This window comes from Oryx dammah, unplaced genomic scaffold (genome assembly GCF_014754425.2).
Source record: "Oryx dammah isolate SB20612 unplaced genomic scaffold, SCBI_Odam_1.1 HiC_scaffold_17, whole genome shotgun sequence".
NCBI lineage: Eukaryota > Metazoa > Chordata > Mammalia > Artiodactyla > Bovidae > Oryx > Oryx dammah.
Window position 1 is genome coordinate 1,946,762 of NW_024070201.1, and position 24,912 is coordinate 1,971,673.

Sequence of the window (24,912 nt, forward strand, 5' to 3'; positions counted from 1 at the left end):
AATTTATTCTCTTTCCTACTATCTCAGGTGATTTCTAAATCTTTTCTTTTCTCAATTTTTTTTTCACATGCTCAGTTTCAGAAGATGACCTTAACCCCTATTTTATTTAAAAACTTGAACGTGAAAATAGCTCAGTCGTGTCCAATTCTTTGCAACCCCATGGACTATATAGTCCATGAAATTCTCTAGGCCAGAATACTGGAGTGGGTAGCCTTTCCCTTCTCCAGGGGATCTTCCCAACCCAAGGACTGAACCCAGGTCTCCTGCATTTTAGGTGGATTCTTTATCAGCTAAGCCACAAAAGAAGCCCAAGAATACTGGAATGGATAGCCTACCCTTTCTCCAGGGAATCTTCCTGATCCGGGAGTTGAACAGGGGTATCCTGCATTGCAGGCAGATTCTTAACCAACTGAGCTATCAGAAAAGCCTACTATTTATAAACTTAGGCTTTCAAAAAAGAGCTTTCATAAACTACTGTCACTATATCTACAAATGCAGCTGACTCTGTGTGCAAATATTCCGCTTTTCCTCCTGTTACTGTGAGTTCATTACCTGTGTTCCTAGTTAAGACCAAGTCCTCTATGTGTGCCTTACATTACATCTTCCTTTACCTATTCAAGGACATCTTTCTCTCCAGAATCACCACTTTTTCTACTCTGGATCATTTATCAGCTTTATAGGCATGCTGTTATTTCTTCTACATCTTGGTCTTATTTTCCCTTCAGCTACTGCCTCATTTTTGTCCTTTTCTTTACAGCAAAACTCCTTGAAATTATTGTTTTTTCTTGTTGTCTTCAATTTCTCTTCTATTCTTTCTTGAGCACAAATTAAGTTTTAACTTCCTTTGGTGAGACTTTCCTTGTGAGGAGCAGTTGTTGTATCCAATGGGAATTTTTCAGGCCTAATCATACTCAATTTATATTAATAACAAGCATTTTACTCAAATGACCACTCTTCCTTGAAGCCATTTGATACTTGGAATCTAGAACTACCAAACTTACCTCATTTTCCTTCTTTCTGGGATTTTTCCAGGCAAGAATACTGAAGTGGGTTCCATTTCCTTCTCCAGAGGGTCTTCCTGACTCAGGGATTAAACCTGGGTCTCCTGAATTGCAGGCAGACTCTTCACTATCTGAGCCACTGGGGAAGGCCCTTCCTTCTTTCTAGCCATTCGTTAGTCAAACTCTGTTGATTCTTTTTTAAAATTAATTAATTAATTTTTAAATGTAAATTTGTTCATTTTAATTGGAGGCTAATTACTTTACAATATTGTATTGGTTTTATCTCATCCATCTCAACAAATCACAGTACACCTAGGGCATAGTTCACTACTTGGACTTCTTTTATTTTTCTATCCTTACTGTCCAGGTGTTAACATTCTCTAGTGATGGTGATGACTTTCAATATCATCTTAATACTGATAACTCCAAAATCTATATCTTAATCTTGATCCTCTCTTAATTCTAGACCAACATATTTACTTAACACTTCCATTTGTAGATTTAATAATAAACACCCCATAATTAACATATTAAAAACTGAATTCTCCTTCACTCCCCACCAATGTTTTCCAGCCTGTCCTTATCTCAGTAATGATAACCCCATTTTCTGGCTGCTAGAGACTGAAAGATGCATTCCAGTCCTCTATAATGAAAAGGACATCTTTTTTGGGTGTTAGTTCTAAAAGATCTTGTAGGTCTTCATAAAACCGTTCAACTTCAGTTTCTTCAGCATTACTCGTTGGGGCATAGACTTGGATTACTGTGATATTGAATGGTTTGCCTTGGAGATGAACAGAGATCATTCTGTCATTTTTGAGATTGCATCCAAGTACTGCAGTTCAGACTCTTTTGTTGACCATGATGGCTACTTCATTTCTTCTGAGGGATTCCTGCCCACAGTAGTAGATGTAATGGTCATCTGAGTTAAATTCATGGGAAATAGATGGGGAAACAGTGCAAACAGTGTCAGGCTTTATTTTTTTGGGCTCCAAAATCACTGCAGATGGTGACTGCAGCCATGAAATTAAAAGACGCTTACTCCTTGGAAGAAAAGTTATGACCAACCTAGATAGCATATTCAAAAGCAGAGACATTACTTTGCTGACTAAGGTCCATCTAGTCAAGGCTATGGTTTTTCCAATGGTCATGTATGGATGTGAGAGTTGGACTGCGAAGAAGGCTGAGCACCGAAGAATTGATGCTTTTGAACTGTGGTGTTGGAGAAGACTCTTGAGAGTCTCTTGGACTGCAAGGAGGTCCATCCAATCCATTCTGAAGGAGATCAACCCTGGGATTCTTTGGAAGGAATGATGCTAAAGCTGAAGCTCCAGTACTTTGGACACCTCATGCGAAGAGTTGACTCATTGGAAAAGACTCTGATGCTGAGAGGGATTGGGGGCAGGAGGAGAAGGTGACGACCCAGGATAAGATGGCTGGATGGCATCATGGACTCAATGGACGTGAGTCTGAGTGAACTCCGGGAGATGGTGATGGACAAGGAGGCCTGGCGTGCTGTGATTCATGGGGTTGCAAAGAGTTGGACACGACTGAGCGACTGAACTAAACTGAGAGACTGAAAGCTTGATGTCATTGCTGTTCCTTCCATGCTCCTCATACTCCATCATAGTACAAGTCCTATTGACTCTACCTTCAAAACATATCCTGTATTTAACCATTTGTGACCATACCTTAGTGCCAATCCATGCTTTTCTTTGATTATTGTAATACTCTCCTAAATGGCCCCATGTTACTGCGCACTGCAATTGTCAATCAGTAAACATAGAGATCTTGCTAAAACGTAAGTCATATTATGTCATTTCTCTTTTCATTCAAAACTAGATCCTGCAGGGTCCCAGGTAATATAACATCCATGACCTCTCTAAGCCAACTTCCTTATTCTCCTCCTCATCCTATTTTTCCAGCCTCTTCATCACTATTCCTCAAGCACTATAAGAAAGTTGTTTTCTTGCTCAGGTTTTTTCAACTGTTTATTTTGCCTGAAAACTCTCCCATAGATATTTTCAAGGCTAACCCCTCCCTTCAGATCTTACTCAAAGTTACCTGACAGGTGAATCCACCCTCCTACTAACACTTCATATTTCTCTTCATAGCTCTATTTTGTGTGTGTGTGTGTGTGTATTGTGATTTCATTTGTCTTGCTATATTGCTAAATCTAGGATAGTTCTTGGCACACAGTAGTTTCTATAAATATTTGCTAAATAAATGAATACATAGAGGAGGAAGAATTCAAACTAGGCTTATCTTATTCTAAAAATTAATAGGGGAACTTTCAATATGATGTAGGAGTAAGATGTGGAGATCACCTTCTCCCCACAAATACATCAAAAATACATCTGCATGTGGAACAACTTCTACAGAACACATTGTGAACACTGGAAGAAGACCTCAGACTTCCAAAACAGCCAGCTAATTTCCACTGAATGAGGTACGGCAAAAGATATGGGAAAATAAAGAGACAAAGGATTTGAGATGGAGACTAATGGCTCAGGAAGGGAGTCGTGAAGGAGGAAAAGTTTCCATACACTCAGAAAACCCCTCATGGGCGAGGACAGGAGAAAGCTTCAGAATCTCAGAGAGGAATGGAGAAACAACTGCTTGGAAGGCAAAAAGGGAGAGAATTCACTGCAGAGATCATTGCGGACAAACACTTCCCAGCTGAGAAACTGTTTGCATGCCCTCTTTGGTGAGTGGGGGCTGGGAACTGAGGCTCAGGCTTAAGGCTCAAACCATAGGGAGAAGACTGGGGTTGACTGCCATGAAGACATTCTGAGGCTAGTATGCACATGGCTGAGGGAGTCCAGGGAAAAGCCTGGGGCTTCAAAAGAGTCAAGAGAACATTGCTGCTGGGAACTAACACTGCGTGCTTGCAGGACCCCGTCTTCATTAGTGTCATAGCTGGGATGAGCCGCTGCCATGGACTGTGACCCCAGAAGTAGATACACCAGAGTCAGTGACAATGCCAGAGGCAGGGCTACCTGCAACTGCAGTTTGCAATTCCAGAGAGGGAAATGATAGCCACTTGGTTACTGCCAAGGCAGTGTGGGTTCAAGAGGTAGAGAACAGGAGGCTGCCATGGTCTGGACTCCAGGGGCTGAAGCTACCACCAAGTTGTGAGCAGGTGCTGGTCTCTGCCCACAACCTCCTGAAAGCCTGTGCAGGTTGGTTCTGCTGAGGGATCCACAACCCTAGCCTGACTACCTTGGGGGAGTGCATGAACTGCCTCAGACTGTAGCAACTTCCCAAAGGCTTCGGCCACAGCAGGCACTCCACACACACCCTGACTGTGGCTGCCCTACCACTTCCTCTCCTCAGCCTAACTGAGCAAGTGAGCCCTAATAAGCTTCTACTTTTGTCCTTTCTTGTCTGAATGGGTAATAGACACCAGAGGGCATCCTACAGACAGAAGTAGTGCCAAAACCAAAGCTAAGCCCCAGGGGCTGTGTGCCTTAGGAAGAAGGGAATTTGCTCCTGAAATGACAGGTTAGTTAGTCAGTTAGTTCAGTCTCTCAGTCGTGTCTGACTCTTTGCAACCCCATTAATCACAGCGCTCCAGGCACAGTGGATTAATTCTTGCAATTATCCTGACATTGTGGACGTTGGGGGAAATTATGGACTTTGGAAGAAAGTACAAGCTAGAGTAAGGACAGATCTGAGTCTGAACTGACCCCACAGAGGCCACAGCAGGTCCAGAGACTTTTCTAAAGATATTGGATGACTTCATGAGCAGGAAGATTAGCTCACTGTGTGATGAGGATTATGGAGGACTCAGGAGGACATTCTTACAGCCACTCTCTCCCTATCTCTCTCAATATATATGTGTGCTCAAACTACCACACAATTGCACTCATCTCACATGCTAGTAAAGTAATGCTCAAAATTCCCCAAGACAGGCTTCAGCAATACGTGAACTTCCTGATGTTCAAGCTGGTTTTAAAAAAGGCAGAGGAATCAGAGATCAAATTGCCAACATCCACTGGATCATGGAAAAAGCAAGAGTTCCAGAAAAACATCTTTTTCTGCTTTATTGACTATGCCAAAGCCTTTGACACTGTGGATCACAATAAACTGTGGAAAATTCTGAAAGAGATGGGAATACCTGACCACCTGACCTGCCTCTTGAGAAATCTGTATGGAAGCAACAGTTAGAACTGGACATGGAACAACAGACTGGTTTCAAATAGGAAAAGGAGTACATCAAGGCTGTATATTGTCACCCTGCTTATTTAACTTCTACGCAGAGTACATCATGAGAAACGTTGGACTGGAAGAAACACAAGTGGGAATCAAGATTGCTGGGAGAAATATCAATAACCTCAGGTATGCAGATGACACCACCCTTACGGCAGAAAGTGAAGAGGAACTAAAAAGCCTCTTGATGAAAGTGAAAGAGGAGAGTGAAAAAGTTGGCTTAAAGCTCAACATTCAGAAAAAGAAGATCATGGCATCCAGTCCCATCACTTCATGGGAAATAGATGGGGAAATAGTGGAAACAGTGTCAGACTTTATTTTTTTAGGCTCCAAAATCACTTCAGATGGTGACTGCTGCCATAAAATTAAAAGACGCTTACTCCTTGGAAGAAAAGTTATGACCAACCTAGATAGCATATTCAAAAGCAGAGACATTACTTTGCCAACAAAGGTCCATCTAGTCAAGGCTATGGTTTTTCCACTGGTCATGTATGGATGTGAGAGTTGGACTGTGAAGAAGGCTGAGCACCGAAGAATTGATGCTTTTGAACTGTGGTGTTGGGAAGACTCTTGAGAGTTCCTTGGACTGCAAGGAGATCCAACCAATCCACTCTGAAGGCGATAAGCCCTGGGATTTCTTTGGAAGGAATGATGTTAAAGCTGAAACTCCAGTACTTTGGCCACCTCATGCGAAGAGTTGACTCATTGGAAAAGACTTTGATGCTGGGAGGGATTGGGGGCAGGAGGAGAAGGGGACGACAGAGGATGAGATGGCTGGATGTCATCACTGATTTGTTGGACATGAGTCTGAGTGAACTCCAGGAGTTGGTAATGGACAGGGAGGCCTGGTGTGCTGCAATTCATGGGGTCGCAAATAGTCGGACATGACTGAGAGACTGAACTGAACTGAAACATATATATGTATATAGTTGTCATTCAGTTGCTCATTAGCCTTCTTTATGATGTAATTCTCACATCCATGCATGACTACTGGAAAAACCGTAGCTTTGAATATATGGACTTTGTTGGCAAAGTAATGTCTCTGCTTTTTAATATGCTGTCTAGGTTTGTCATAGCTTTTCTTCCAAGGAACAAGCATCTTTTAATTTCATGGCTGCAGTCACTATATATATATATATATATATATATATATATATATATGTTTTTTTCTTTATTGTATTGTTCTTTTGTTGTCCTTCTTTATTATGCCTTTAATTTTTATTTTTAAATTACTATTTTCTTTTTAAAACACTATTTATATAAATTCATTTTATTCTATTTTTCCTATTTTTCCATTTCTCTTTAGTTATATTGCATTTCCCCTCATGTTTTCTATTTTGTATTTTTCTAGTATAGTTTTTACTATTTGTTTTTATACATGGGTTTGTTTATTGGCTAGATTGATCTCTTCTTTTCTGATCTCTGGTTTTGTTCTTCTTTATCTCTCTTCTTTCTGTTCAGGAGTGTGTGAGTTTCTTTGGGTGTTATTGTCTGTTGAGTGTTGCTTTAACCATTTGTCTTGGGGTCTTGTGTGTCCCTTACTTTTTTTATTTGTATGCTTCCTTGACTTTTTCCCCCCAGCCCCCACCACCTTGTCTCTTTCTCTTTCTGTTCTGTGCTGTGTAGCTTGTGGAGTCCTGGTAAAATTCTGAGGTGAGGGTCCCAAGTTCAGAATGTTGGACTGCCAGAGAACTCTGGAACCCATGGAATATTAATTGGGGAGAGCTCTCCCAAAAGCCTCCATCTCAACACTAAGACCAGGCTCCACCCAAAGGCCAGCAAGCTCCAGTGACAGGCACCTCATGCCAAACCATCAGTAAAATAAGAACACAACCATACCCATTAGCAGATAGGCTACCCAAACCATTCCCAGCTCCAAAACAACCCCAACACATCACTGAACATGTCACTATCCTTCAGAGAGACATGATCCAGTTCCACCCATCAGAACACAAGCACCAGTCCCCCCAACCAGGAAACCCTCAAAAGGCTCTAGTCCATCCCGACTTTTTGAGGGCAGACTCCACAAACAGGAGGAACTACGACCTTGCAACCTGCAGAAAAGAGGCCACAAACGCAGTAAATCATACGAAATGAAAAGACAGAAAAACGTGCAGTAGATGAAGGAACATGGTAAAAACCAAAAAAAAAAAAAAAAAAAAACCCACAAACAAACGAAGAGGAAATAGGAAATCTAAATCTACCTAAGAATTCAGAGGAATGATAGAAAGATGATGCAAAATCCTGGAAATAAAATGGAGGCACCAATAAATAAAATGAAGGAACAGATTGAAAAGGTACAAAGAATGTTTAACAAGGATCTAGAAGAAATAAAGAATGGACAATCAGCAGTGAACCACACAATAAGTAAGAAAAAACACATTAGGGAGAACCAATAGCAGAATAACTGAGGTAGAGGAATGGATAAGTGAGCTGGAAGATAGAATAGTGGAAATAACTGAAGCAGAGCCAAATAGAGAAAAATGGAATGTAAAAAAATGAGGACAGCCTCAGAGACATCTGAGTCTTTAAGCACACCAACATTTGAATTAAAGGGATCACAGAAGAAGAAGAAGAGAAAAGAAAAAAAATAAAATTTTTGAGGAGACTATAGCTGAAAACTTTCCTATCACTGGAAAGGAAATAGACACCCAATTACAGGAAGCCCAGAGAGTCCCATACAGGATAAACACAAGGAAAAACACACCAGTTCAGTTCAGTCGCTCAGTCGTGTCCGACTCTTTGCAACCCCATGAATCGCAGCACTCCAGGCCTCCCTGTCCATCACCAACTCCCGGAGTTCACTCAGACTCACGTCCATCGAGTCAGTGATGCCATCCAGCCATCTCATCCTCTATCGTCCCTTTCTCCTCCTGCCCCCAATCCCTCCCAGCATCAAAGTCTTTTCCAACGAGTCAACTCTTTGCATGAGGTGGCCAAAGTACTGGAGTTTCAGCTTTAGCATCATTTCCTCCAAAGAAATCCCAGGGCTGATCTCCTTCAGAATGGACTGGTTGGATCTCCTTGCAGTCCAAGGGACTCTCAAGAGTCTTCTCCAACACCACAGTTCAAAAGCATCAATTCTTTGGTGCTCAGCCTTCTTCACAGTCCAACTCTCACATCCATACATGATCACTGGAAAAACCATAGCCTTGACTAGACTCGGCAAAGTATTGTCTCTGCTTTTCAATATGCTATCTAGGTTGGTCATAACTTTTCTTCCAAGGAGTAAGCGTCTTTAATTTCATGGCAGCAGTCACCATCTGAAGTGATTTTGGAGCCCCCAAAAATAAAGTCTGACACTGTTTCCACTGTTTCTGCATCTATTTCCCATGAAGTGATGGGACTGGATGCCATGATCTTCGTTTTCTGCATGTTGAGCTTTAAGCTAACTTTTTCACTCTCCACTTTCACTTTCACCAAGAGCATATTAATCAAAGTAATGAGATTAAACACAAAAAAATATTAGAAGCAACAAGAGAAATGCAACATATAACATATAAGGGCATCCCCATAAGGCAAATGGCTGATTTTTCAAAAGAAACTCTTCAGGCCAGAAAGGAGTGGCAGGATATACTTAAAGTGATGCAATGAAAAAACCTACAACCAAGATTAGCCAGCAAGGATATCATTCAGATTCGACAGAGAAATGGAAATCTTTACAGATAAGCAGAAGTTAAGAGAATTCAGCACCACAAAACCAACTTTACACAAATGTAAAGGAACTTCTCTAGACAGAAAACACAAGAGACAGAAAAGATCTACAATAACAAAGCCAAATAATAAAGTAAATGGTAAAAGGATCATACAAATCAATAATTACCTTAAATGTAAATGGCTTAAATGTTCCAGCTGAAAGACACAGACTGGCTGAATGGATACAAAAACAAATCCCTATATATTCTGTCTACAGAATAGACAGAAAGTGAGGGGATGGAAAAAGGTATTCCATGCAAATATAAATCAAAAGAAAGCATGAGTAGCCATACTCATATCAGATAAAATAGTTTTTAAAGTAAAGACCATTACAAGAGAAAAGGAAGGATGCCACATAATGATCAAATGATCGATCTAAGAAGATACATATATATATACACACCCAACATAGAAGCACCTCAATACATAGTGTTAGTCACTCAGTCATGTCTGACTCTTTGTGGCCCCATGGACGGTAGCCTGCCAAGCTACTCTGTCCATGGAATTTTCCAGACAAGAATACTGGAGTGCATTGCCATTCTCTTCTCCAGGGGATCTTCCTGACTCAGGGATCGAACTTGGGTTTCCTACACTGCAGGCAGAATCTTTACCATCTGAGCCATCATGGAAGCCTCAATACATAAGGCAAATGTTAACAACTATATAAGGGGAAATTGACAATAACACAAGGGGAGAATTTAACACCAGACTCACACCAATGGACACATCATCCAGACAGAAAATTAGTAAGGAAGCACAAACTTTAAATGATACATCGGACTACATGGACCTAATTGATATTTATAGGACATTTCACTTAATTTCTATTATTTAAATTGTGAGAGTGAAAGCTTTAGCCATTCACTTGTGTCCGACTCTTTGTAACTTCATGGATTGTAACCCAGCATACTCCTAAGTCCATGGAGTTCTCCAGGCAAGAATACTGGAGTAAGTTTCCATTTCCTTCTCCAGGGGAACTCCCTGACCCAAGGATTGAACCTGGGTCTCCTGCATTATATACAGATTTTTGACACCTGAGCCACCAGGGAAGCCCATTTAAATTGTAGTCAGCCACTCAACAAATACATTTAGCTCTATGCTGTGTACTAGAAGACATGCTGATACAGAGTTTACATTCTTCCTGGAAAGCAGTTGAAGTCAACAATAAGTAGCAGAAATTGGCCTATAATTATTTGCAAGTGGTGTGGTACTGATTATAAATCCCAAGAAGGGGAGATGAATACAATATACAGGAATCCACTATGGTTTCCAAAAGTGGTATAATTAAGCTGATTTAAGCAATGGATAATATTTACCTAGAAAACAAGGATAAACCATGAGTTAGATTGGAAGGATGTTGGAGAACTGACTAATTAGGATAATTTAAGGGAATGAATTTTAATTTGGTGATGGTATTCCAAGCAAAATACAGAAGCATGCAGTGTTAAATTGAGAGTTAGAGTGCAATCATAGACCCCCGAGCTCACTATATAATCAAGCTTCCTAATTATTCATATTTCTAGAACCAAAACAGTTTAAATTTTCCTTCTTATGTGTATATACCATGATTGGCTTTACAGATGGTGCTGATGGGAAAGAAGCCACTTGCCAATGCAGGAGACATGAGACATGGTTATGATCCCTGGGTTGGGAAGATCCCTGGAGGAGGGCATGGCAACCCACTCCAGTATTCTTGCCTGGAGAATACTATGGACAGAGAAGCCTGGAGGGCTACAGTCCATAAGGTTCCAAAGAACTGGACTGAAGCAACTTTGTGCACATGTATACCATAATTATCTTCTAAAAGGTGCATACAACCCATTAAACTTTCATTCGATAACCGTGTTTGACAATGAGTTTTATATACATCTCTTTTGTCATCTAAACACAAAATCTTTAGTATTTGCAATATGTCATTGCTTCTAATGTAGTGCCTTATGGATAGTCTCTGATTTATTTGGGCTTCTTTCTTCTCATTAACAAAATAGGATATTAAAGTTTACATTGTATGGAAAAGAAAGACAAATGAGAAAATCTTCTATGAGCTCTTTATAAGAAAAATCATCAGTATTTATCAATGGATTAATCTATTGCTTAGTGGTAAGTTTGGTACAGCTATCTAAAAAATGTTTAAAGGAAAATAAATTCTATTTTATTTATTGACAGAGTCTCTTTATTTTATAAAGAAGATACATTTTCTTTCTTATTTTTCCATGTGTTTACATTCTAAATAATTACCTATTTGCCTTCTCTTGTACCTCACAGGATGATGGAAGAACAAGAACATTGATGTAAATCAGCTTGCACAAGAGGTTGGTTGAAAGTAAATACAGTAATGACACAATATTTATCAAATATTTGAAATTTTTGACTACAATGAACACTGATATTCATGAGACTAATTAGAATAGAGACTAAATGCTTTAATAACCAAGTTCATTGTTTCCAGAGTTCACTAATTGTCTCTAACATATGAAACTTAAAAAATCATAAATAAATATTATATAAAATCATATGTAAAATGACTGTATATAAACAAAATAAAAGTTGTATCGTGCTTCAATGGATTTAGAAAGAAAACAACAGGTTTAGCATTTAATGAGCAGAAAATATCCAAATATATGAATGCATGCTAAAAAAAGCAAAATTTTGAATAATCTTGCTGAACAACATAGGGCATTTGATTTTAGATTAATAAATTAATTGCATGGAATCAATGAAAGTATTGAATTTTATCCTGGGGAACAAGCAGCACAGGAAAGAGAGAATTTGGCTAAAGATAGAATTAAAGTTGATCTAACTGATATGTGTCTTTTAAAATGATAGAGCTCATCAAGAAATAACTATATATATCCAAATGAAGGCTTAGGATGATGATTAAAATGGGCTTTCCTGAAGGCAGTTGGCTGGTAGTCTTTCTTGCATGGACTTACCGCTGCATTGGCATTTGTAATTTGCTGAACATTGCTTCCTTTAACCACCAAATGAAATGGAAATAGTTGTATTAGGCAAGAGCAATAAAGCTTATGCTCAGTTTAGATCAGTTCAGTCTCTCAGTCGTGTCTGACTCTTTGCAACCTCATGGACTGCAGCACACAAGGCTTTGCTGTCCATCACCAACTGCCAGAGCTTGCTCAAACTTGTCCATTGAGTCAGTGATGCCGTCCAACCATCTCATCCTCTGTCATCCCCTTCTCCTCCTGTCTTCAATCTTTCCCAGAATCAGGGTCTTTTCAAATAAGTCAGTTCTTTGCATAAGGTGACCAATGTATTGGAGTTTCAGCTTCAGCATCAGTCCTTCCAATGTATATTCAGGACTGATTTCCTTAAGGAATGACTGGTTTGATTTTGCAGTCCAAGGGACTCTCAAGAGTCTTCTCCAACACCACAATTCAAAAGCATCAATTTTTCAGTGCTCAGCTGTCTTTATTGTCCAATTCTCACATCCATATATAACTACTGGAAAAACCATAGCTTTGACTATATGGATATTTGTCGGGAAAGTAATGTCTCTGCTTTTAAATATCGTGTCTCCTTTGAAGCTTTTCTTCAAAGGAGAAAGTGTCATTTAATTTCATGGCTTCAGTCACCATCTGCTGTGATTTTGGAGCCCAAGAAAATGAAGTCTCCCACTGTTTCCACTGTTTTTCCATCTATTTGTCATGAAGTGATGGGATCGGATGCAATGATCTTCATTTTTTGAATGTTGAGTTTTAAGCAAGTTTTTTTTTTTTTTCACTCTCCTCTTTCAATTTCATCAAGAGGCTATTTAGTTCCTCTTCACTTTCTGATATAAGGGTGGTATCATCTGCATATATGAGGTTATTGATATTTCTTCTGCAATCTTCATTCCAGCTTGTCCAGCATCCAGTCCAGAATTTCACGTGATGTACTCTGCATATAAGGTAAATAAGCAGGGTGATGATATACAAGCTTGACATACTCCTTTCTCAATTTGGAACCAGTCCATTGTTCCATGTCCTGTTCTAACTCTTGCTCCTTGACCTGCATACATATTTCTCAGGAGGCAGGTAAGGTGGTCTGGTACCTCAATGTTTTTAAGAATTTTCCACAGTTTGTTGTGATCCACACAGTCAAAGCTTTTAGCATAGTCAGTGAAACAGAAGTAGATGTTTTTCTGGAATTCTCTTGCTTTTTCTAGGGTACAGTGGATGTTGGCAATTTGATCTCTGGTTCTTTTGCCTTTTCTAAATACAGCTTGAACATCTGGAAGTTCTTAGTTCACGTACTGCTGAAGCGTAGCCTGGAGAATTTTGAGCATTACTTTGCTAGTGTGTGAGATGAGTACAATTGTGTGGTAGTTTGAAAATTTATGTTACTAATAACAAAATCATCTTGAAAGTGAAAGTGAAAGGGAATGTTCAGTCATGTCTGACTCTTTGAGACTCTATGGACTAGAGTCCATGTAATTTTTCAGGCTGGAATACTGGAGTGGGTAGCGTTTCCTTTCTCCAAGGAATCTTTCCAAACCAGTGATTGAAGTCAGGTGTCCTGCATTAGTGAAGTTGAATACGAAAACATAATAAACATTGATGTTCTAGCACCATGTTGATTTTCTTTATCTGTATTTTTCTAATGACAATGTAGGATTCAGACAATGATCCTGAATTATTGTAACTATTTTAATTGGTCTCCCTGCTTAACACTTGCCCCTCCCCATATATATTCACTCCAAAGTGATCTTTTACTCTATTTTTAAAACTCATGAATAGCTTTGCATTATCCTTGGAATAACGTGCAAACTTTTTTGAGTCTTGTCTCACTTAGCGTAAGTGTATTTCTGATCCTGTAAACACTCACCTCCTCTACTCACACAGTCACATCTGGTTCCTTTCACAATAAACTTCCTTCAATGTCTGTACATGTATACTCTCCTACTAATTTTTCAGAAGAAGCAGGGCATGAAAATCTTTGCAAGACACCCATCTATCCTATATATGTGACAGCATTCTATTCTTCCCCTATCAGTACAGTTGCCATATCATTGAACAATAATTAATTTTTAGTTAAATTCTTTTATATTTCTAGACTTGGAGTTCTTAACAAATTTTGGTATCATGAACCTATTTAGTATTCTGATGAGGTTTATTAGTTCCCTTCTCAGAACAATGCTTTTAAAGGCACAAGACAGATTACTTAGGATAACAAGGAGAAACCTGTTATATTGAAATATATATTTGAGACATTAATAACTAAACTGATGACATACTAATATTCCTGATTTTTAATTATTGCATTAAGTGATAAAACCTAGTGGTAAGTCAATAGCAAACAACTTAAAAATCATGAGGAGTGTTTTTCTGGCATTGAGTTGTATAAGCTGCTTGTATATTTTGGAAATAAATCCTTTGTCAGTTGTTTTATTTGCTATTATTTTCTCCCATTCTGAGGACTGTCTTTTTATCCCATTGTTCATTGAAACACTATTTATAATAGCTAGAAAATGAAAGTAAATTAGATGTCCATCGACATATGAATGGATAAAGATGTGGTACATTTACACAATGGAATATTACTCAGCCATAAAAAGGAAAACATTTGAGTCAGTTCTAATGAGGTGGAAGAACCTAGAACTTATTATACAGAGTGAAGTGAGTCAGAAAGAGAAGGAGAAATACCGTATACTAATGCATATACTGAATCTAGAAAAATGGTACTGAAGAATTTATTTACAGGGCAACAATGGAGAAACAGACATAGATAATAGAATTATGGAAATAGGGAGATGGGAGGAGAGGGTGAGATGTATGGAAAGAGTAACATGGAAACTTACATTACCATATGTAAAATAGATAGCTAATTGGAATTTGCTGTATGGCTCAGGAAACTCAAACAGGGGCTCTGGATCAACCTAGAGGGGTGGGGTGGGGAGGGAAATGGGAGGGAGGTTCAGAAGGGAGGGGATATATGTATACCTATGGCTGATTCAAGTTGAGGTTTAACAGAAAACAGCAAAATTCTGTAAAGCAATTATCCTTCAATAAAAAGTAAATTAATTAAAAAATATCATGAGGAGTAAAACTGATACTTTCAGATATCTGCAACACTGAAAGGTATTATCTGTGTTTTTTTTAATGGAGACAGAGTCACATTTACTACTAATACCTCTGTGATTTCTGGCCTATATTAATAATTAAATTTATAGCTAATTTTCAGTTATAGGTAAGGAAAACTAAAGATGCCATTTTTTTTTTCATACAAGTTTACAATGCCCTCTAGCTATCCTAGGCTAAAGCATGTCTACTAACGTATCAACTCAGTAAGGAGAGGCACTAGATCTTTCCTGCCTGTCATTGAATCCCCACTTTTTGACTATATAATTATACAACTATAACATAACTACATATATAACAACTTCTGTTTTATGTGTTGGAGATAGAGCTGTGAATAATAAGACAAAAGCAGTATGTTTCATGGAATTTTCATTCTCATGGGAGAGGGAAGCACATAAAAGATACTCATATTGTTCATGGAATACAATACTTATCTGTTACTTTGACCTCTTCTAAGATCAATAAGTGTCTAGAAACACCTACTATAGCAGTTTTTTTAATTGTTTAGTTTTTAATTGAAGGATAATTGCTTTACAGGATTTTTTTGTTTTCTCTCAAACCTCAACATGAATCAGCCATAGCAGGTTTTAGTCAGGTATTGATGTTCTGAATTAATTGGCTGATAAGAAAGAGATCATTTAAAGTGGAAAGAAATTATTACTGTTTAAAACATACATGTTCTTAACAGTCTGCTTATTTAGGGCTTCTTGATATAGAACCATAATTTATACACCTTCATACCCTTGTTTATCCAATTATCCCTTCCTTGAGATCCCATTCTTTTTGGTAACTACTAACTTTTCAAGACTGAGATATCACTTACTCTGGGAAGATTTTTCTACATTCCTCTCCACATAGCTTCACCAGTCTGGTTTGGAATCCTTCCTTGGTGTTCAAGTAGCACTTTGGGTATATCTATATTTGTGAATAGCTGACAGACAGGAATTAAATTATCTGCCTGTTATTGCATATATTTGTTTTCCTTCCTCTAAATTATGAGACCTCAGTAAAGCTGACACATCACTCTCTCTACTGAAACACTGCTTCTGAACTCCCTGTGGGAAAGAAAACCCTTCAAATCTGAGAACATTCATTCCTGCTTTACTGAGAATATTTAAAGTTCAATTTTAAGAGAGGTAGAAGAATGCACGCATTTTGCGGTTCCCAAAACTCCAAAGGGATTGTGTCAAGCTATTGTGATCCTAATACCTGACTGGCATTATCCCTCATCCTCTATTTATTCTTGAGGAGGACGTAGAAGAGGGACATCCTTATGTACTCATATATGTGTAGTGTCCTTATTACTGTCTACATCTTTAACAGTATAGGAAATGACATTGGCTTCAGGTATGTTTTCAAGAGACTTGCTGGTCCTCACTTAAATCTACTTTCTCTAGCTTAAAATCCCATGGAGTACTAACCCAGTCTTACTTTTATTTGTATCTCCAGGAGTTGGCACAGTGTCCAGTGTATGGTAGCTAGCTATAAATGATTCCTGAACTGAACCAAAGTGATTTTAATGAAATTTTGATGTTTTTAGATTGCTGCCACAAGAAATTGTTTTCCTGTTGGTAATGCATACTTTTCCTTAAAAAAGAGAATAAAGGGAATCTGAAAACCTAACATGATTTTGAATACATTATTTAAAAATCTCAATAATTTAATTTATGAGTAGACAAATATGTAGCCTATTTGTGTATTATGGATCAACCAGTTGGTAAACTGGCATAGACTTGACTATATCCCTGATTGAGACTTTAAATATCAATTTAGGAAGTTGGTGGTGTAGGGACACCCTGAGCTTAACAAAATTACATGAGCACAACAAAATTACAACTGGATTGCAAGGAGATCAAACCAGTCCATCCTAAAGTAAATCAGTCCTGAATGTTCATTGAAAGGACTGATGCTGAAGCTGAAACTCCAACACTTTGGCCACCTGATGCACAGAACTGACTCATTGGAAAAGACCCTGATGTTGGGAAAGATTGAAGACAGGAGGAGAAGGGGACAACAGAGGATAAGATGGTTGGATGGCATCACAGACTCAATGGACATGAGTTTGAGTAAGCTCTGGGAGTTGGTGATGGACAGGGAAGCCTGATGTGTTGCAGTGCATAGAGTCACAAAGAATCTGACATGAATGAGTGATTGAACTGAACTGAACAAAATATTGATGACAGAGATCTGAAGACCAACAAAAAAAAGAAAGAAAGAAAGAGAATGTTTTCTACAACTGAAGATGTAAAGAATAGACCACAATGATATGGTTAGAAAGGGTATAAATAAGGTATATTCAAGATCCATACCCACGGGTCAATGACCCACAAACAGGACAATAACAAAGTTTCTCCCCAAGGAGCAATGGATCCAAGCCCCACAGCAAGCACCCCAGACTGGGGATCATGGACCAAGGAATTGATGATGTTTGATTTTGGACATCAAATGAGGCTTATTTTCAGAAGATTCAGATATGTAGGAAATAGACTGCACTCTTAAATGGCACACACAAAATCTCACATGCTCAATGACCCAGGGAAGAAGCAGTGGTTTGAAAGTAGCCTGGGTTAGATATACTTGCTGAGACTCAGAGATGCAGAAGGCAAATGGAGTTCAACCTGGGAACACAGACACTGGAAGCAGCCATTTTCAGAGGCTCATGATGTCGTGAGAACACTGGTGCTGGCAAGCACCAATTCAGAATCCTCCCTCAAGCTGATTAGCATGAAAACCCAACCACTGAAAACCCAACCCAAATCCAACTATGGAACTAGTACCGAGATGTCTCAGGCCAAGCAGCTATCTGGGTGAGACTACAGCTCCATGTGCCACCAAGGAAGCTGCCTCAGGACACTCCTGAGTCCCCAGCTGCTCTGAGACCCAGCCCTGCTAATCAGAGGGGCCACGACCCAGACTTTCTCACCAGCAGTCTAGCACTAGTTCAGGGACTCCTGAGTCTCCTATTGCAAGGGCAATAAGAGACTGCAGGTCCCAGCTCCATGCCCAAGTGGGCTGGAACTAGTCTCTGGCCTCCCTAGGCTACTGCCCCATCCACCAGTGGACTGATATCAGCTCTGAGATATTTGCTTCCTATAGCAACAGATTCAGGAATCCAATACCATTTACCAGTATGTTGGCAATAGCCCCAGGAAATGGCTTCACCCATCAGTGAGACAGTACTAGTCCTGTGATACCCTGGGCCCTGGTCCCACTCACCAGTACTGACACCAGCCCTAGCACCACATTGGGCTCCGATGCTTCTCATTGGCATGTTGCACCCAGTCCAAGACTCATTGGGCTCTAAATCCACTCACCTAAGAATCTGATACCATTCACCAGCAAGGCAGCACTACCTTTGGGACACTCTGGAACCTGTAGCCAGCTGTGTTAGGAACTGACCCCACCATCAACAAGCCAACAGTAAATCTGGGATCCCCTGGCCAGCACCAGTCACTATGGGACTCAACTCCTCTCACTTCTGGGCCAGCAATAGCCTGAAGCTACACAGCCTGCCATATTAAGACTGGCCACACTGGCCAACATTTGCTCCACAAATCAGGGTCTGGAAAGCAGTGGAACTATAGGAAAGCCACACTTACAAGACTACCCACAGTAGTCAGCCTTTCACAATAGAAAGGCCCATGCAGTTCATGTAAGGGGCTCCCCTAGAGCATATAGCCCTGGTGACTAAAGGAGTGGATTCATCCCATGCATGAGACATCCATAGAAAAGGCCAATTCTCCAAGATCAGCAAATTTAACTAACATAACAAATAAAAAAATTAAAACAGCAAACTGGGCAAAATGAGAAGAACAAAGATATGTTCCAAATGAAGAAACAAAATGAATCCCTAGAAGAACTAAGTGGAGATAAGCAATCTCTCCAATAAAGAGTTCAAGATAATGATGATAAAGATACTCAAAGTACTTGAGATAAGAATGGACAAACACATTGAGAACTTTAACAAGGAATTGGAAAATATAAAAAGGATTCAAACAGAGCTTAAGAATACTATAACTGAAATAAAATATATACTAGAAGGAATTAAGAGTAGATTAGATGATATGAAGGAACAGATTTGTGAACTGGAAGAAAAGTGGAAGCTGAAAAGAAGAAAGAAAAAAAAAACAGTAAAATTATGAGGACAGTTATGAGAACTATGGAACAATATCAAGCATATTAACATTAATATTTTAGGGGTCCCAGAAAGAGATGATAGAGAAGGGGCAGAAATTATATTTGAAGACAAAATAGCTGGAGATTTCCTTAGCCTGGGAAAGAAACAAATATCCAGGTCCAGGAATCACAGAGAGTCTCAAACAGGATCAAACTGGAAGTACACACTAAGGCATATCATATTCAAAATGGTAAAAATTAAATTAAGAAAGATTATTAAAATCAGTAAGGGAAAAGCAACAAGTTAAGCATAAAGGAATCCCCAAAAGTCTATCAGCACACTTTTCAGCAGGAATTCTGTTGGTCATAAGGGAAGGTGTTAGTTGTTCAGTTGTGTCCAACTCTTTGCAACCCCATGGACTCTAACCTGCCAGGCTCCTCTGTCCATGGAATTCTCCAGGCAAGAATACTGGAGTGGATTGTCATTTCCTTCTCTAGGGGATCTTCCTGACCCAGGGATTAAACCTGGGGCTCCCACATTGTGGGCAGATCCTTTACTGTTTAAGCCACCAGAGAAGACCCCATAAGGGAATAGCATGATATATTTACAAATGACAAAAGGGAAACATGCACAACCAAGAAGCCTTTCATTTAAGAAGGCTATCTGGCAGGGATTTCATTCTGATTTGAAGGAGTTCAGCAAGCTAGCAAAGGGTTTTACAAGAAATGTTCTTGGGCCTTCTCTAGGTAGAAAAGAAAAAGCCACAACTAGAAATATCAAATGGATGAAAGGAAAGATTTGTTGGTAAACGTAAATATACAATTAAGTTAATAAATTAACAACAGAGACAGCTAGTAGGAAGCTTAAAAGATCAAAGTAGGAATATCATCTATATGCATAGTGCATAATTAAGATATACACAAGCAAGAAAGTGTAAAACATGATGTCATAACAGTAAATGGGAGTGGGCTGTTAAAATGCATTTGAACTTAGAACAGCAACTTAAAATAATCATGTATACATAGGATGGTGTATATAAACCTCATGGTAACCACTCCAATACTTTGGTCACTTGATGTGAAGAGCTGACTCATTGGAAATGATCCTGATGCCAGAAAAGATTGAGGATGGGAGGAGAAGCAGGTGACAGAGGATGAGATGGTTAGATGGCATTGCTGGCTCAATTGACATGAGTTTGAGCAAACTCTGGGAGATGGTAAAGGGCAGGGAAACCTGATGTGCTGAAGTTCATTGGATTACAAAGAGCTGGACATGACTTAGCGACTGAACAATAACAACAGTGGTAATCACAAACCAAAAATCCATCATAAATATACCTATGGAATAGAGAAAGACATTTGACTATATCTCTAAAGATAGTCATCAAATCACAGGGGAATATATCAACGGGAAAGAAAGGACCAAAAAACTACTCAACAATAATCCAAAATCAATGAACAAAACGGCAATGAGTACAAAACTATTAATAATTACCTTAAATGTAAATAGACTAAATGGTCCAAAGAAAAGACACAGAGTGACTGAATGTATACATAAATGAGACCCATACAGAAGCTGCCTCCAAGAGACTTACTTCAGATATAAACACACACAGACTGCATGTGAGATGAGAAAAGATATTCCATGAAAGTGAAGAAAGCTGGAGTATCAATACTTATGTAAGACAAAACAGACATTAAAACAAAGACTGTAACAAGATGATCAAGGGATCAATCTAAGAAAAAGATATAACACTGTAAATATATGCTGTCCCTACATAGAAACACCTAAATACATAAAGCAAACACAATAATAATAGTGGACTTTATCCCCTCATTTACATCAATGGCCAAATCATCCAAATCAATAAGGAAACACTGATCTTAAATGACACATAGAGCCAATAGACTTAAATGATAACAGAGCATTCCATCCAAAGCGGCAGTATACATATTCTCTTCAAGTGTACATGAAACATTCTCTAGGAAAGATCAGGTGCTAGGCCATAAAATATTAATCAATAAATACACAAAAAATTGAATTCATGGAAGCATGTTTTCTGAACACATAGCTATGTGACTATAAATCAACTATTTTATTAATAGTTTGCATTAAAAATGCAAAAATCACAAATATATGGAGGCTAAACAACATGCTAAAAACAACTAGTGGACCATTGAAGAAATCAAAGAGGAAACCAAAAAAATATCTGGAGATAAATAAAAACACAATGACCCAAAATCTGTGGGTTGCAACAAATTAGTTGTATGTGAGAAGTTTATGGTGATAGAAGTCTACCTCGGGAAACATAAAAAAAAAATCAAGTAAATGAACTAATTGCATACTTCGTTAAAGAAAAAAAAAAGTAAAACAAGCAAAACCCAGACAAAACCCAGTAGTTCAGTTCAGTTCAGTTCAGTCTCTCAGTCATGTCTGAAGCGTGCAGCACATCAGGCTTCCCTGTTCATCATCAACTCCCTGAGCTTGCTCCAACCCATGGCCATCGAGTCTGTGATGCCATCCAACCATCTAATTTTCTGTTGTCCCCTTCTCCTCCTGCCTTCAATCTTTCCCAGAATCCTTCTACCTGTGAATCAGGTAGCCACAGTACTGGAGTTTTAGCTTCAACATCAGTCCTTCCAATGAATATTCAGGACTTATTTTCTTTAGGATTGACTGGTTGAATCTCCTTGCAGTCCAAAGGACACTCAACAATGTTCTCCAACACCACAGTTCAAATGCATCAAATCTTTGGTGCTCAGTCTTCTTTATAGTCCAACTCTCACAACCATACATGACTACTGTAAAAACGATAGCTTTGACTAGACAGACCTTTGCTGGCAAACTAAAGTCTCTGCTTTTTAATATGCTATCTAGGTTAGTCATTTCTTCCAGAGAGCAAAGAAAGAAAGAAAAGAAAGTGAAATCGCTCAGTCGTGTCCAACTGTTTGCAACCCTATGGACTGTAGCCTACTAGGCTACTCAGTCCATGGCATCTTCCAGGCAAGACTGCTGGGGTCGGTTGCCATTTCCTTCTCCAGGGGACCTTCCCAACCCAGGGACTGAACCCTGGTCTCTTGCATTGCAGGCAGACGCTTTACTGTCTGAGCCACCAGGAAAGCCCTCAAAGAAAAGCCTACAGTACCTGGTATTCTCAGGTAGCCTCCCATCCATGTACTAGTTAGGCCCAACCCTGCTTAGCTTCCGAGATCAGATGAGATTGGGAGCATTCAGGATGGTATGGCTGTAACATCTTTTAATTTCATGGCTGCAGTCACCATCTGCAATGATTTTGGAGCCCAAGAGACCAAAGTCTGTCACTGTTTCTGTTGTTTCCTCATCTATTTTCCATGAAGTGATAGGACCGGATGCCATAACCTTAATGTTTTGAATGTCGAGTTTTAAGTCAACTTTTTCATCTCCTTTTTCACTTTCATCAAGAGACTCTTTAGTTCTTTGCTTTCAAGGAGTCATCTGTGTATCTGAGATTATTGGTATTTCTCCTGCAATCTTGACTCCAACTTGTGGTTCACCCAGTATAGCATTTTGCATGATGTACTCTGCATGTAAATTAAATATGCAGGGTGATATTATACAGCCATGATGCACTCCTTTCCCAATTTGTAACTAGTCCATTGTTCCATGTCCAGTTCTAACTGTTGCTTCTTGACCTGCACACAGACTTCTCAGGAGGCATGTATGGTTGTCTGGTATTTCAGTCTCTAATAATTTTCCAGTTTGCTGTGATCCACACAGTCAAAGACTTTGGCATAGCCAATATCAGAGAAGTAGATATTTTCTGGTACTCTCTCACTTTTTGTATGATCCAACATGTTTTGGCAATTTGATCTCTGGTTCCCCTGTCTTTTCTAAATCTAGCCTGAATATCTGGAAGTTCTCAGTTCATGTACTTTTGAAGGCTGGCTTGGAGAATTTTGAGCATTACTTTGCAAGCATGTGAAATGAGTGCAAGCATGCAGCAGTTCAAACATTCTTTGGCATTACCTTCTTTGGGATTGGAATGAAAACTGACCTTTTCAAGTCTTGTGGTCACTGCTGAGATTTCCAAATTTGCTGGCATATTTAATGCAGCACTTTCACAGCCACATCTTTTAGTATTTGAAATGGCTTACCTGAAATTCCATCACCTCCACTAGCTTTGTTCGTAGTGATGCTTCCTAACACCCACTTGACTTCACATTTCAGGATGTCTGGCTCTAGGTGAGTGATCATACCATCTGGGTTAACCAGTGGTTATGTGGGTCATTAAGATCTTTTTTGTATAGGTATTCTGTGTGTCCTTTCCACCTCTTCTTAATATCTTCTTCTTCTGTTAGGTCCATATAATTTCAGTCCTGTATTTTACCCATATTTGTATGAAGTTTTCCCTTGGTATCTCTAATTTTCATGAAGAGATCTCTAATCTTTCCCATTGTATTGCTTTCCTCTATTTCTTTGCATTGATCACTGAGGAAGGCTTCTTTCTCTCCTTGCTATTCTTTGGAACTCTTCACTCAATGGGTATATCTTTCCTTTTCACCTTTGCCTTTAGCTTCTCTTCTTTTCTCAGCTATTTGTAAGGCCTCCTCAGACAATCTTTTTGCCTTTATACATTTATTTTTGGGGGGGATGGTCTGAATCACTGCTTCCTGTACAATGTCATGAACCTCCATCCATAGTTCTGCCTATCAGATTTAATGCCTCGAATGTATTTGTCACTTTCACTGAGTAATTGTTAAGTATTTGATTTAGATCATACCTGAATGGTCTAGTGGTTTTCCCTACTTTCTACAATTTAAGTTTGAGTTTTGTAATAAGGAGTTCATGAGCTCAGCCACAGTTAGCTCCTGGTCGTGTTTTTGCTGACTGTATAGAGCTTATCTATCTTTGTCTGCAAAAAATATTATCAATCTGATTACTGTACTGACCATCTGGCCATGTCCATGTGTATAGTCATCTCTTGTGTTGTTGGAAGAGGGTGTTTGCTATGACTAGTGCATTCTCTTGGCAAACTTTGTTAGCCTTTCCCTGCTTCAATTTTTACTCCAAGGCCAAACTTGCCTGTTACTCTAGGTACCTCTTGACTTCCTACTTTTGCATTCCAGCCCCGTGTGATGAAAAAGGACATCTGTTTTTGGTGTTATTTCTAGAAGATCTTGTAGGTCTTCATAGAACCATTCAGCTTCAGCTTCTTCAGCATTAGTGGTTGAGGCATAGACTTAGATTACTGTGGTATTGTATGGTCTGCCTTGGAAATGTACAGAGATCATTCTGTCATTTTTAAGATTGCACCAAAGTACTGCTTTTGGAGTCTTTAGTTGACTATGAGGGCTATTGCATTTCTTCTAAGTGATTCTTGCCCACAGTAGTACATATAAATGGTCACCTGAATTAAATTCACCTATTTCAGTCCATTTTATTTCACTGATTCTTAAAATGTTGATGCTCACTTTTGCCACCTCCTGTTTATCCACTTCTAGTTTAGCTTGATTTATGGACCAAGCATTCCAGATTCCTATACAACACTGTTCTTTATAGCATCGGACTGAAGAGATGGAGCAGGTGTGAAAACAATGCACTGTTTTGGGTGTGACTGGTGATGGCAGTAGAGCCCAATGCTGTAAAGAACAAACTCAGTAGAAGGAAAAACATTCATAAATATCATAGTAGAAATAAATGACATAAGAACTAAAAAAAGAAAGAAAGAAAACATGAATGAAACCAAGAGCTGGTTATTTGAAAAAAGAAGCAAGAATGAAAAACCTGTAGACAGACTCATCAAGGAAAAGAAAAAAAAAAGAAAAGGAGAGGTTCA

General features: G+C 39.0%; 1 protein-coding gene and 1 pseudogene across 7 annotated transcripts in view; both read right to left on the bottom strand.

The window, feature by feature from the left end:
• GRIA4 (glutamate ionotropic receptor AMPA type subunit 4) overlaps positions 1-24,912 on the bottom strand; it is a 635,903-nt gene that overhangs the window by 305,855 nt on the left and 305,136 nt on the right. The gene's annotated exons all lie outside the window — the stretch shown is intronic.
• LOC120877139 lies at positions 22,231-22,349 on the bottom strand (annotated as a pseudogene).